The following is a 13,575-nucleotide window of genomic DNA, read 5'->3' as shown; positions in this document are numbered from 1 at the left end:
TGCAAAAGGTGAAGATGTTGGAAAAATAGAGAGGTGTACAGAATTATAATTTGAGTTTTGCCGGAGGGGAATACAGAGACCCTTTTAAGTGGATTAATAAATTACCTAATTGCATGTTGTCTAATGAGATAATTATGCCACTGTAAAATTTTGTTTTCGCAATTAATAAAGACTTATCACATAATTATGGAAGCGTAATAGTTATTTTTGGTTTACTCAACCGTCTGTAAATTATTTCTTTTAGGTTCGGATTCACTGTGAGCCTTGTGAACCCGATTTTCCTTGAAAATTATAATTAGCAAGTAAATAAAATGTTACACTTCGTGGTAATATTTTTCATAAAGCATACCTTCTTTCTTTTTTTAAAAGCAAGCACGAGAAATGAGTTTTTAGAAAACGGGCTTTATGATATATTAATAAATGAATAAATATTAATGAAATAATTGTAAAAATCGAGAATGTAAATAATTTTCTTAGTTTTCTTAACATTATAACTTTTTACAGCATTTCCATTTCGATAAAACTTATTAAAAAATGTTATAACTTTATATTTGTTAGACATCATTAAGAGAGTGCAGCCTAGTTATTTCCCATACCACCCAAATTCTTACTCTTTGACCTAGTTTCGGGCAAGTTGTATCCACGTAAAAACGGAAATTAGTTTCACTTTCGAAAGCTAACAAGCTGCGCCATGATGACGGGCTCATTGAACTCACTCTCTTTCGGCGAAGCACTTCTCACTTCTTTTGGCCCCCAAAACGGTTGCCTTCATTTCGGGGCACTATCTGCAGTGCCTAATTTGGCATGGTTTGGGGCACATCCCCCCGCCTGGCTTATTATGCGCACTTCAAACTTTAGACAACGCGGCAGCCCCAGAAGCAGCAGCAGCAGCAACAGCAGCAACAGCACATTGTTGTACATGCTGGCAAACATCTCACGCCACGGCTGCCTGCACATCCCAGTCGCCCAGGCCGAAAACCCAAAACCACACTGAGGAAAATGCACTTCACTCAAACCGAAAAAGGGTATTTTGTTAGGAATTTTTGGAGCCCTGCTGTATTATAGAGATATATGATCACTGATCTGCTGGCAAGCTCTATTGCAAAAATGATATTCCCCGACTCTGAAAAACGGGTCAGTTTGTGATATACTCCTACAGATGGCTTATCGATCCTTTTCTGTCCATCTTGCCTTATCCAAAGAGGATTGAGCAGCATGAGGTGGGACAAAGCCTGTTAAATAATACTTAAAATTAGTGGATTAAATTAAAATGACAGTATATACCTAAAAACTTATAAATATAACTAAATTTATATTTTAAAAAAGGATTTTGTTAACTGCAGCATAAAAGTGTTTAGAATTTAGTTTGTTAAGTATTGACAATTAATTGCTGTTTGGGAAACATTCAATCAAATTGAATTTGAATAAGACCGAAATGGTTGCATAGCTACATTTTTTTTTAGAAACTTTACTTCTGTAGTGATGTTTGTATTTTGTGGATTTTTTTTGCAGTGGAGCCACTGCTCAGCCTGCAGCCATCCGCTGCTGGTGGTGCTTCTTTATGCAGGCAGCCACTCACTCAAATTTCGAGTGCAGCAGCGCCGCTGCAGCAAATTTTGTATACATTTCGTTTAATTTGGCCCGCTGCCGAGGGCCGCCACCGCTCCTCCCACTCCCGCCGCTGCAAAAACTTTAGCGACACTGTTTTTGGACGGGGGAAATGTAATACAGAAAAAACAAAACTCTGGACAGAAAATAAAAGTCCAAAAGAGAGGTGGAGGCGAAAAACTGAAAAAGTTGTCTGCCGAAATCAACGCCACTTTCGCCACAAGCATTAAGCGTTGCATGCAAAATTACCAGCGAGTGGTTTGTATTTCCACTCTGATTGCTGTTTAACATGGTTACATTGTCCTTGGAACCGAAAATGAAACTGAAACTGAAACTAAAACTGAAACAGAATCAGAGTCCTGGAACCGGGGAATCCTGAATCCTGTTGTTTCACCCGTGCCTTTTTTGATGGTCGTTTTTGATGGTTGTTTCGGTAACGATGCATGTGCATCAACATCAATGGTGGCCGTGCATCATGACATGCTCTAGTTGCGAAACTTTCATTCTTTTTCACCCTTTTCACTTTGTCGAAGCATTTTTTTATCGCTTTATTTATATGCATATGGGACAAGTGGCACCCAGACGCAGAATGGCGAAACACGAATTTGCTGTTGCACAAACCAAACTTTGCCCCGGGCTGGACAAACTAATTTGCGCTTAGACAGGGTACCCCGAACAAAAGTTTGCGCCTAAACACTCGCTTGAGGTGAAGCCGGTTTTTAGGAACTTATGCACGACAAGAGGCAAACGGCAAACACATGCGGTTACTTCATCAACATTTCACGCTCGACTTGGCCAGCCAGCCGGGCCAAGTGGTAGAAAAACTGCCAAGGCACGCAGCAAAAATGTATGCAATGCCGGCTGCTGTTCCACGTTCTACGTTCCTCTTCCACTTCCACTTCGACTTCCACTTCCCCTTTTCCCAGCCCATCTCACCTGGCCGGCAAAATAAACTCAACTCAACTGTTGAAAATCAACTAGCTCCTGCCTCCTCCTATCCCTGCCCCAAACGTGGCACAAAGTTTGCCTTCAGCTCTACGATTCCCTTTTTTTTTATTTTTTTGTTGCGGCTTCTCCTTTTGGCCAGTGCAAATACTTGGCAGCGTATGTGCCTTCGGTCTGTATATATTCATACGAGTATTTGTCCAGGTATGAGTTCATGTAAGCATTTATCGGTCAGGGCTCCGCTCGTCTGACCGAAAACCTTTTCGGCATCTCTGCACTGGGTAGCTGGAATTTTTGGCTAAGCTGGGGCACGTAAGTTTTGTGGTACTGCTGAGTATTTGTTCATAGATAAGACTTAAAATTGGAATTCACAGGTATAAATAAATGTACGTCATACAAAAAACTTACGGAAATCATATATACATTATATTGAGGGTACCATAAAAACCCTATGCGCTTAAAAATATTTAAAAAGGTGTGTAAAACTATGCAAAACATCTGAAATTTAAATGCCTGTTTAACTAATTTGGATTTTTTAATTAATTAGCAATAGACCTAAAATTAATAACAAAACATATATGTCCAATATAAATATGACTTGTTTTTGTTATTTTTTATTAGCGTTTACTTTTAAATTGATGGAAAATTGTTTTGAAAAAAGGTTCAGTTTTCTTTAAGAATTAGGTTATTTATTTTATGGTTTTGTTGTTTTTCCAACCATTTTATTGTGCCGCCTTTTTTGTGACCATGGCCAGCCATCGATTTGGCACGTTTCTGTTGGTTTGCCAGCCCCGCAGTTGTCGTGCTCAGAGCTTCTTAGCTCACCAGCTCCTCGGATCCCGAGCCCCGTTTCCGTGCAGCAATTCGGACAACGAGTTAAAGTGTTTCGCCACGCACTTCAATAAAAACACCTCCACGTACACAGCCGGTAAGCAGCTAGTTTCGTGACGGGCGACTCTGGCGATACGCATACGCATACGCAATGTGGGCCAGCCCTTAGCCATCGGCGGAATAAAGTGGCGCAGTCTGTTCCCAACATATACTATATTGTGTGTGCACTGGGTCCTCGAGTATTCTCCGTCTGTCTGGCGGAAGTTTTTCCCTTCTCCTGACTGCGCCATATGTTCAAGTGCTTAATAACTAAATGCCAAATGGCTGATAGGCGAATCCAATAAAATATTTGGGTAATCGGGTGGCTGGTGCATTAGCCACACTCTGGTAGCTTGCGGTGGTCTCCGATTAAATGGCATTGAATCAGAGATAATTAAAAAACGATAGCAAACCGTTGGCCCTCATACAGGCATCTTTAATAATAAGCTGCTCTCAGCCATTTAATCTGCGACCCACGCTCGATCCGAAAGCTAATAAAATTCGACGGTTTTTACCTTGTCATATACATAATCTTTTATGCAAGTAAAAATAGGTTTATAGTTGTGTCTGTGTTGGCATTTTTTTTAAAAGCAATATATTGCCCTGCTTTTCATTGGTAAAACATCAAGAACTTTTTATGAATTCAGAATTAAGAAATGTATCATGTTCATGCTTGTTCGGAACACGTTTCCTAATTAGATAACAACATTAGCAGCTCTTAAATTTCACGGCGGTGTAACCCCAAGGCCTTTGATTATACATTTAACGTTTAGTTGTTTAAATTTTAAACATTTCGACATGGTTGCCGGCGAAACACCCCAACCAGTCAGGTGTCAATGTCGCAACCCCAGCCTCGTAATTGCCAAAGACACCAAGGCCGTTGGAGGCAGCGTTCTTGTTTGGCAATTTCCAGATGTGTGTGGCCAGAAGCAGATATACACGTTCTCCGTACACATAAACGGGGGCAGAGAAGCGGGCCGAAAAAGAGGCAGAAGCGGCAAATTGGCGGTGACATTGACAGGGCGGAATGTGGGAGGACATCCGGGGAACTACGACACATCGAGACTCAGACTCATGCCCAAACTCCGGACCCCGGACCCCGGGCCCGGCAACAAAGTACACAAAAAGTTTTCTAATTATTTTGTCATTAAACGCACACAGAGCCACACACAAGCAGGCAGCCTTGTTTACAGGCATACACATGTTTGCCGAGCTATAAAAAGGGTTGGGTTTTGGATATCCGAAAACCCTCCGGAAAAAAGGGGGCGTTGGGTGGGAGGGGGTGGCCAAAGGAAAGTGTCCTTAGCAAGAGGCAACTTTTTCTCCTAATTGTTTCATTTCACGAAATGAAGGTAAGATATTTCGGCAGCTGTGCGTGTATTGCCCCAGGCACTCACACACTCACCCACTCGCCCACTCACCCACATTGCATTAAAACAAGACATCACCTCGCACTCACACTTGGAAGCACTGCATATAAAGCGATTAACACGCCGAACACTCGAGAGGATAGGGGACTGAGGACTGAGGATTGGGGTTCGAGGCTCCGGGCTCGGGGCTCGGGGTTCGAGTCGCGTGACTGTGGCTGTCTCTCCTTGTTAAACAACAATTTGTTGAATTATTATCATACACCCCTTCGCCAACACAAGCACCGACCTGGGGAAAATCCTTCAGCATCCGACCAGGGTTGCTAGCTATAGACCACGCAAAGAAGCTAAAAATATGTATGCTGTCTAAAAAAGCGTTTGTCTATTAATAACAATCTACAAATAGCACGCATTTTTCCTACATAAATAAACATTAATTCCACTCATACTGACTTAAAGTCTCGTTAATTACTTTTTTTCTTTAAAAAGGTATGACACATTACAAAAGAATATGTTAAGACAGAATTTATTATATCGAAAATTTTATTATTAGTTTGTTTTGCTTTGTTTTAAATCAAATGATTTAATGCTATGTATATAAATATTTTTATTATTATTCCGATTGGATATGGTATTAAACTTACAGCAAAAACTGGCTAACAAATCTGTTTATTTATGCATTATAATATTAAATCATATCAGTGGTTTTGCCAATAATAATAATAAATTACACAAAACCTACGAAAACTTCTTGTGGCATTTTCCAACCCCAAAAGCAGACAGTTTTGGCTTGAGAATAGCCGAATTGACATCGCAGTTTCCACCAAGGGGTATTCAAGTGCTTGGGTGTGTGCTTTGCTCACTTCGACGGCAAGTCAAATATGTTTAATAGCTAACTCACTGTATTTGTGCGTCAGCATTTCCTCCTCAAACACTCGGAGTTTGCGTTGTAATTTCAGCTGCCTTCGCCTCGCAATCCCCAGTAATATTAAATCGACGGCGACTAAAGTTCAAGTAATGGAATGTGTCGCGGAAAATTATGTTTCAAATAAGTCATCTGTTAAAATGCTATTAAATTATAATTGCTTCGCTTGATGAATGTATTTGTTCAGCCCCAATTGTTTTGCGCTAATTATCGGCTTACCGAATGCACCGAAAACAACATATTAATGCGAACATTGCAAGCCATTTTTTACTCATTCAAAAGTGCTTTACTGGCAACAAATATCAACTAGCGAATTAAAAATGACAGCTTTGCCAGTAGATGAACGTGAGTAATTTTTTTCGCGGTGGTCAGTTGTGCTTTTTGTGCGGAACAGGCCATAAAGAAAAATTGATTTTTTTTTATCAAACGTTATTGTTTCAGTAGGGTAAAATTGCCGAACCATTAACATTATTTATTAATTACAACATTTAGTATTTGGCTGTCCATCAATGTGAAAATAACCACGGAAGTATTCGATTCCACCATTATATGAGGACCAATATATTCCTTTGAATTATATATACATGTCTATAATGAGCCAATTGCAAGGATTCTTTCGACCCTTCTCATGAAAATCCACATTTAGATTCTTTACCATTAATATTTAATTTGAGTTCCGCTGCGAGCTGCCTTCTATGCTTTTGGAACCGCTCTGTAAAGTGTATACACATTTTTATACCCTTGCAGAGGGTATTATAATTTCAGTCAGAAGTTTGCAACGCAGTGAAGGAGACGTTTCCGACCCTATAAAGTATATATATTCTTGATCAGCATCACTAGTAGAGTCGATCTAGCCATGTCCGTCTGTCCGTCTGTCCGTCTGTCCGTCCGTTTATATGCAAACTAGTCTCTCAGTTTTAAAGCTATCTGCATGAAACTTTCCCAAAAGTTGTCTTTCTATTGCAGGTAGTATATAAGTCGGAACGAGCCGGATCGGACGACTATAGCATATAGCTCCCATAGGAACAATCGGAAAAATAAATGAAAAAAAATTATAACTTTTCTGTTTTTTATTTTTTTGTTTAGTTCTTCGACATTTAGTAATGGTTAAATATTTCCGATTTACGGATTAAATTTCATCAAAGTCGGACGACTATATCATATAGCTCTCATAGGAACAATCGGAAAAATAAATGAAAAAAATTATAACTTTTCTGTTTTTTAATTTTTTGTTTAGTTCTTCGACATATAGCAATGGTTAAATATTTCAGAATTATGGTTTAAATTTTATCAAAATCGGACGTCTATATCATATAGCTCCCTTAGAAATAATAAAAATATATAAAATAACTATCAAATAATTGAGCTGCAAATCATCATAGCTTCAATGTTTTTAAACATATACGAAAGTAAATCATAATTTTAATGTTTTCAAAAATGTTTAATTCTTGCAATAGCTGCAAGGGTATATGAACTTCGGCTTGCCGAAGTTTGCTTTCTTTCTTGTTACGTCTAAATTTTTCTGTGCAATCCACAAAATGTTATGTTTATAAGTGAAAAAGCTGTGCGATTACTCAAGAGAGCAACTTTCGAATTCAACTGCAACAACTGCTGTCAAAATGTCATAAATTGAAGCGCAGCTACACTAAAAAATAAAACACAACCGTCAAATATATCTAGTTGAATCCAGCGGAAGCCATTGCAAAACTCACACACACATCGCCACCAAGAAAACAATCAAAGTCCTTACACGGACAAGCGGTCACACACACACCAGCTCACTGTGCTACACACACAGTTGCGAGTAAAATGGTAGCATCTAAAACTCTGCCATAAAGTACTGAAATCCACCAGCTAATGCCCGGTATTCACTTCAACAAAACTGCTGCCAAAACAAATAACTGGGAACAAAAAACTTGTAGAAGTTTAAGTGAATATATTGGACGTGTAGCTTTTAGGCTTTTTTATGGAAAAAATATTGAAAAAGCGAACAAGAAACTATAGTTTCTTTCTTTATATAAGAAATAGAAGTGAAATCTATTCAAAAAATATGTTCAAACATTTTAAAATGTTCCCTAATTCAGCAATAAAAAAATGGTTTAATGTTTTTACGTTTATTTTCGAATTTAAGGTAAAATATAGCCATACTTTTGTTCTTGTATTTTGTTTTTTTTTTACCCATCTCATCTATCTTTCATTAAAAGTTTTTTTGCGTTTTAAAATTCCAATAACTATACAAAATTTAACACACTTTTAAATTATTATGACTTACTAACAATAATAACAGGTACAAAATGTTATATATTTGATTACTAATTACTAAGTTTGCTACTATTTTAAATGGTTTAAGTATTTAATCTTATTTAATAGACTTTAAAGTCATCAGTATTTATATATATTTGCACTTTTTTCCAACCATTTTAATTTTATTAACTATCACTCTTGGCCACAACTGTATCGAACACACACACTCTCAGAGGCGGACAATTAAAAAGCCCAGGAGTAAATGCCGACTGTTTGGGCCGTAGTTGCTGCGCTCGCAGATCCCTCGGGCCTGGCCTATGATTTTAGCTTTGTTGGCTCCCTGGGATATGGAATCTACGTCCGCTGCATGGAAGTTATTGTTAGTTTTCATTGTCGCGCTCCGGCTGCCAGACGCAATATATCGAAACGAAACATTTGCCGTTCGTCTTTCGAGTGGATCCGCATTCGTATTTGCACCGCCGCAACGGCAACTTTACTCAATTACGTGCCTTGCTGGCTGCTTCCTGGCCCAGGATCCCCGGATCCCCGGATCCCTGGATGCCCGGATCGCCGAACCATCCCCCTTCCAATTCACGTCAACTACTTTGGCAGACTTTCTGAACGAGTTGAGCTCACCTCTCAGCTATGAAATCAACGACTTTAGTGCAAACTTTCAACAATTTGCGTTTTGGCCACGGCCTGGCACGAAAATGGGAATGGTTAAGGGGCACTGGCAGCAGCAAATCGAAAGCGAAAACTTTCTGTGACTAAAGGCCCCCAACCAGCGGCAGGTGAGCCCAGGCGAGGATGAGGTGAGGATGAGGTGAGTGGGGTGAGCTGAGCTGAGCAGCAGGGGCAAAGTTTACCAAAGCTCCAGCCCAAATACCCAATGGGCTGTTTGATAAAAGTGAGTCCCAGGGGCTACCCGTTTACATCTACATTAGCGAGGACGTCGGCATCGACAGCGATACCTCGCTATAAATATAGTTCGAGACACTGAGCGAAAGGCTGCGATATTGAAATTCGTATATCAAATTTATTTCCTGACTTATACATATGGGGAAGAGCTAAAGAAATCAATAGGGTTTTGATATAAAGGCGTCTAAAAGTATGCAATAAAATATGGGAAATTACAAATTATCAGTTTTTTATATGTTGCATACTTTAACTTTAAAACTTATTACAAACCCTAAGTACTTAACAAGCTTGCCAGCAACTATTAAGTTCATACCGTTTAATCATAATTTTGGTCACATTTTAATTTGATATGATTCTTATTTTTAATACGTTTTCCAGAAATTATTGTAAGTACATGGGAATATAACTAGTAATAATAATGGTTATAAAACTTGCTATGTTATCTATAAGATTTAAGATGTCAAAAAAACTAAACAAAGTAAATCAGAAAATGACTTCTGTATTTATTAATATTAAAAGTTTGAAACTCTCTTTTTATTTTAACGACTTCCCTGTTAAGCATCTGTCAGTGCATCGATTCCGGGTTTGATGAACTGTTGTAATAATATAGCGTCCGAAATGTCGTCTGGAGTTCAGGTGGCGATGGTGAAGCAACCCAGCCCAAGCCAACAGTTTTGGCTACCGAACTGCCAACATGCGATATTGTGCAAACAGTTGGGAAAAGTTTTAAAGTTTCCGACAGCCGCCATCGATTGCTGGCGAACGGAGGTGGCAACTAAATTATTTTGATTCCGGGCCAAGACGGTGGCTGCTTCTGCTCCCCAGATGACTTTGTATAAATTCTGCGCTGAAAAGTTAAGTCGCAACGTTGCGGGCGTGATGAGAGCCCGGGGATTGGGGTGTTGCAGGTGCGTGAATGTTAATTAGTGGCAAAGTTGAATATTTCAGAATTTAACGAAGGGAGTTACTCGCTGATTCGCTGTTGAACAATTTCAGCTGCTCAAGGTTAGAGCCACAAATCAATACTCGATCGGATTGGGTATCTAATTAATGAAGTTTCAAGCCAAACAAATTGTTGATTTAGCCAACAAAAAAATTCGGGCACTCAATGCTCTTCGGAAATTCTCAACTTCCGTGGCCCCTAATATTTCAATTGACTGGAGCCCCCAGACAAATAATAACATTTCTATTAGTTGGTAAAGTTTCATTTCATTTCAACTTTGTTTCCCGTTCGCCTCTGTAAGCGGGCTTTTGATGGACTTCCAGCCAATTTCACCGATTTCATTGTTGACACAGCCGGGAGTCGGAGTTTTGGGGCGGAAAAAGGGCGAGAAGTAACAAGTAAATTGGCCACTTATGACACTTGCTAAATTGGTTTTTTTCGGCATGAACGGCTCAATGCAGGTTGTGTCAAGCGTCTTGGCCCGCATTCGGTTGGACCTAGTTAATTGCCCCTCCGATTAGGCACACAAATCCTAACAATAAGCCCGCACGGACTACAATAAAATGTTTGATAGTCACCACAAACAAGAGAACATAAATTCACAGCTCGCAATCCCCAAATATCGCCCTATCAAACGCCATCGATCTTGCCAACTGAGTTATTACTGACAGCCCAATACGGTGTATCAACGTAATCATTATCATCGTTATGGCCAATGGAAATCAAAGCCAAACAATGGCCACCGTTGCGTGTTGGAATAATGTGAATTTTCAATAAATAGCACCCCTGGCCACCTGATTAGGACCCACTCGACTCGTAGCTCATAGTTTCTCGAATCCAATAAAACTCCGGAATGGCCGATTTTGATTTGTATCAATGGACTCTGCTGTCGTGCAACACCTCCATAAGGGGTTCGAAGTCGAACCGCCCGCCACCCTTTTGTCCGCAAAGCTTCTGTTCGCTGTCAGTCATTTGTTTACATTTTATTGTTATTGTTGTCGTTGATGGGATTAATAAATTTTCCATTATCAAGATTTTCTGCTCCAAGCTGCTCAACTTGCAGATAAGTCGCAAGGATTGGGACTGGGAGCTGGTAACTTGAACTTGGGGGCTTGGAAACGGAGCCAATGGCCATTTGTCTATAGGGCATTATTTTCTGGCTGGTTAAATTTATATACACACCGAAACGCTAGCTAACGAGCGTTTTGTAGTCGACTTAAGTGCTACTTTTTATCAGCCCGTAAATTATAGCGACTGCTTGCCATTTAAATCATTTGATTTCTCCATTTTTAAACAGCATCATTCATCTGCATTAAGCCCGGCGACGCGACTAATCACATAAATCACTTAACAGGCCACGCAACAAACTGTGAGACCGGCTTAGCAATAGTCGGTCTAGACTTCAGTTCATCCGCGGCTAATGCAATCATGTCAGGGACACTTTTGCCTTTTGTATATTCCAAAGAGTTGCTAGATCTGAGCAGTAAAAATAGCTAAAACAATCGAAATTCTTTAAAGAAAATATTGTTAAAATTGTGAAAGTAAACTTTTAATTACACTTTATTTTAAAGGTATACTCAAAGAGAAAATTAACTATGCTATTATTATCATTATTTAAAATGTCTACTCAGATGACTTTACAATTTTTAAAAACTATTCGTTTCCTAATAGGCAACAGCAAACTACAAAGTATTAGAGCATTTCACATTAAAAATAATTTATAAATCAGTTTAAAAATGAAATTTTGTTTGCTGATAAAAAACCCATCTAAATTATTGCCAAATTAAGATTAAAAACTTTTTAAATAGAAAAAAGATTAAGTTAAGGAAGCTTTTAACGCATTTTATTCAAAGAAACATGCTGTTGTGTGTCTAAAATATAGCCAAAATGGTAGCACTAGTGAATGCGCAGCTAGTGGATCCGTTGTCCAGCCGCTAATAGTTTTTAAGTATAATGCAATAAAGATGAAAATCCAAATCATGCTTCATCAACATCAACGTCAACAATATAATCAACCCCCCGCAGAGGGACAGCGACTTTTCACTGGAGTTGCCAGTTGGTAGGGGCTTTGAAGCTTTCCACTGAAAGGATGGTGTTTCGGAGATGGGTGGTGGGTGGGTTGTGGTACGTTCGTCAGGCCGTCAAGGACTGCTGCGTAGCCCCTGGTTGACAATTCAATGTCCTGCTCAATTTGTCCGCATGAAAAGTGGGCGGCAGGCTGGCGGCCCTCGTTCTTTGCTTATTTGTCAACAGAGGAGGCCCCGAGTCGCAGCTGCTGCCCAGTGAGCTGATGCAGCTTAGTCGCCCAAGTGCACAGCACCACGTCGAACCGACAGCCTCTTTGTCTGCCTTCCACTGAGAAAAACAGGCAGGATTTGATAAGGAACAGCAAAACAATTAAGCAAGTATTTATGGTCTTTAAATTTAACCAAATACTTAAACACCTAGCAAGATATTGATTATGGCTTGTGGACAACAAAGTTAGAATTCAATTACGAGAATTTCTGAAAAGTACATTTACATTAAAAAGGTACTACATTTATTTGAAGAAGGGAACGGAGTTTTCTAATTGCTTATACCTTTCGACCCTTTGCACTTCATTTCTTGTTTTAACAAGAAGGAAAGCAAACTTCGGCAAGCCGAAGTTCATATACCCTTGCAGCTATTGCATTAATTAAATACTTTTGAAAACATTTAAATTATGATTTACTTGAGTATGTGCTAAAAAAAAACATTGAAACTATGATTATTTGCAGCTCAATTATTAGATAGTTATTTTATATATTTTTATTATTTCTATGGGAGCTATATGCTATAGACGTCCGATTTTGATAAAATTTATACCATAATTCTGAAATAATTAAACATTGCTATATGTCGAAGAACTAAACAAAAAATTAAAAAACAGAAAAGTTATAATTTTTTTCATTTATTTTTCCGATTGTTCCTATGGGAGCTATATGCTATAGTCGTCCGATTTTGATGAAATTGAAACCGTAATTCTGAAATATTAAACCATTACTATATCTCGAAGAACTAAACAAAAAATTAAAAAACAGCAAAGTTATAATTTTTTTCATTTATTTTTCCGATTGTTCCTATGGGAGCTATATGCTATAGTCGTCCGATTTTGATGAAATTTAAACCGTAAATCGGAAATATTTTACCATTACTATATGTCGAAGAACTAAACAAAAAATTAAAAAACAGCAAAGTTATAATTTTTTTTCATTTATTTTTCCGATTGTTCCTATGGGAGCTATATGCTATAGTCGTCCGATCCGGCTCGTTCCGACTTATATACTACCTGCAATAGAAAGACAACTTTTGGGAAAGTTTCATGCAGATAGCTTTAAAACTGAGAGACTAGTTTGCATATAAACGGACGGACAGACGGACAGACGGACATGGCTAGATCGACTCTCCTAGTGATGCTGATCAAGAATATATATACTTTATAGGGTCGGAAACGTCTCCTTCACTGCGTTGCAAACTTCTGACTGAAATTATAATACCCTCTGCAAGGGTATAAAAAATGTTTAAACATGGGGGTAACTTGTAAGAGTGTCTAAGAGTATGCAATAAGTATGGTAATATCGGATATCCATTGGATGGCCGAGCTTTAATTATAATGTTGCATACTTTTAGACACAGTTTTTTCGTTAAAAACCCACAATATTTTTCTCTCAATGTGGGTGCCACTGAAGAGGCTTTTGCTGCTGGTTTGCCATGTAAAAAGCGCAGCTAGCGGCTCT

The 13,575-nt window shown here is 38.8% G+C and overlaps 1 protein-coding gene across 1 annotated transcript in view; it reads right to left on the bottom strand.

Moving 5' to 3' along the window:
- LOC128252530 (uncharacterized) overlaps positions 1-13,575 on the bottom strand; it is a 110,629-nt gene that overhangs the window by 87,475 nt on the left and 9,579 nt on the right.

This window comes from Drosophila gunungcola, chromosome 3R (genome assembly GCF_025200985.1).
Source record: "Drosophila gunungcola strain Sukarami chromosome 3R, Dgunungcola_SK_2, whole genome shotgun sequence".
NCBI classification, from domain to species: Eukaryota; Metazoa; Arthropoda; class Insecta; order Diptera; family Drosophilidae; genus Drosophila; species Drosophila gunungcola.
Note: the sequence above shows the minus strand (reverse complement) of the source record. Positions and strands in the feature narration are given on the sequence as shown.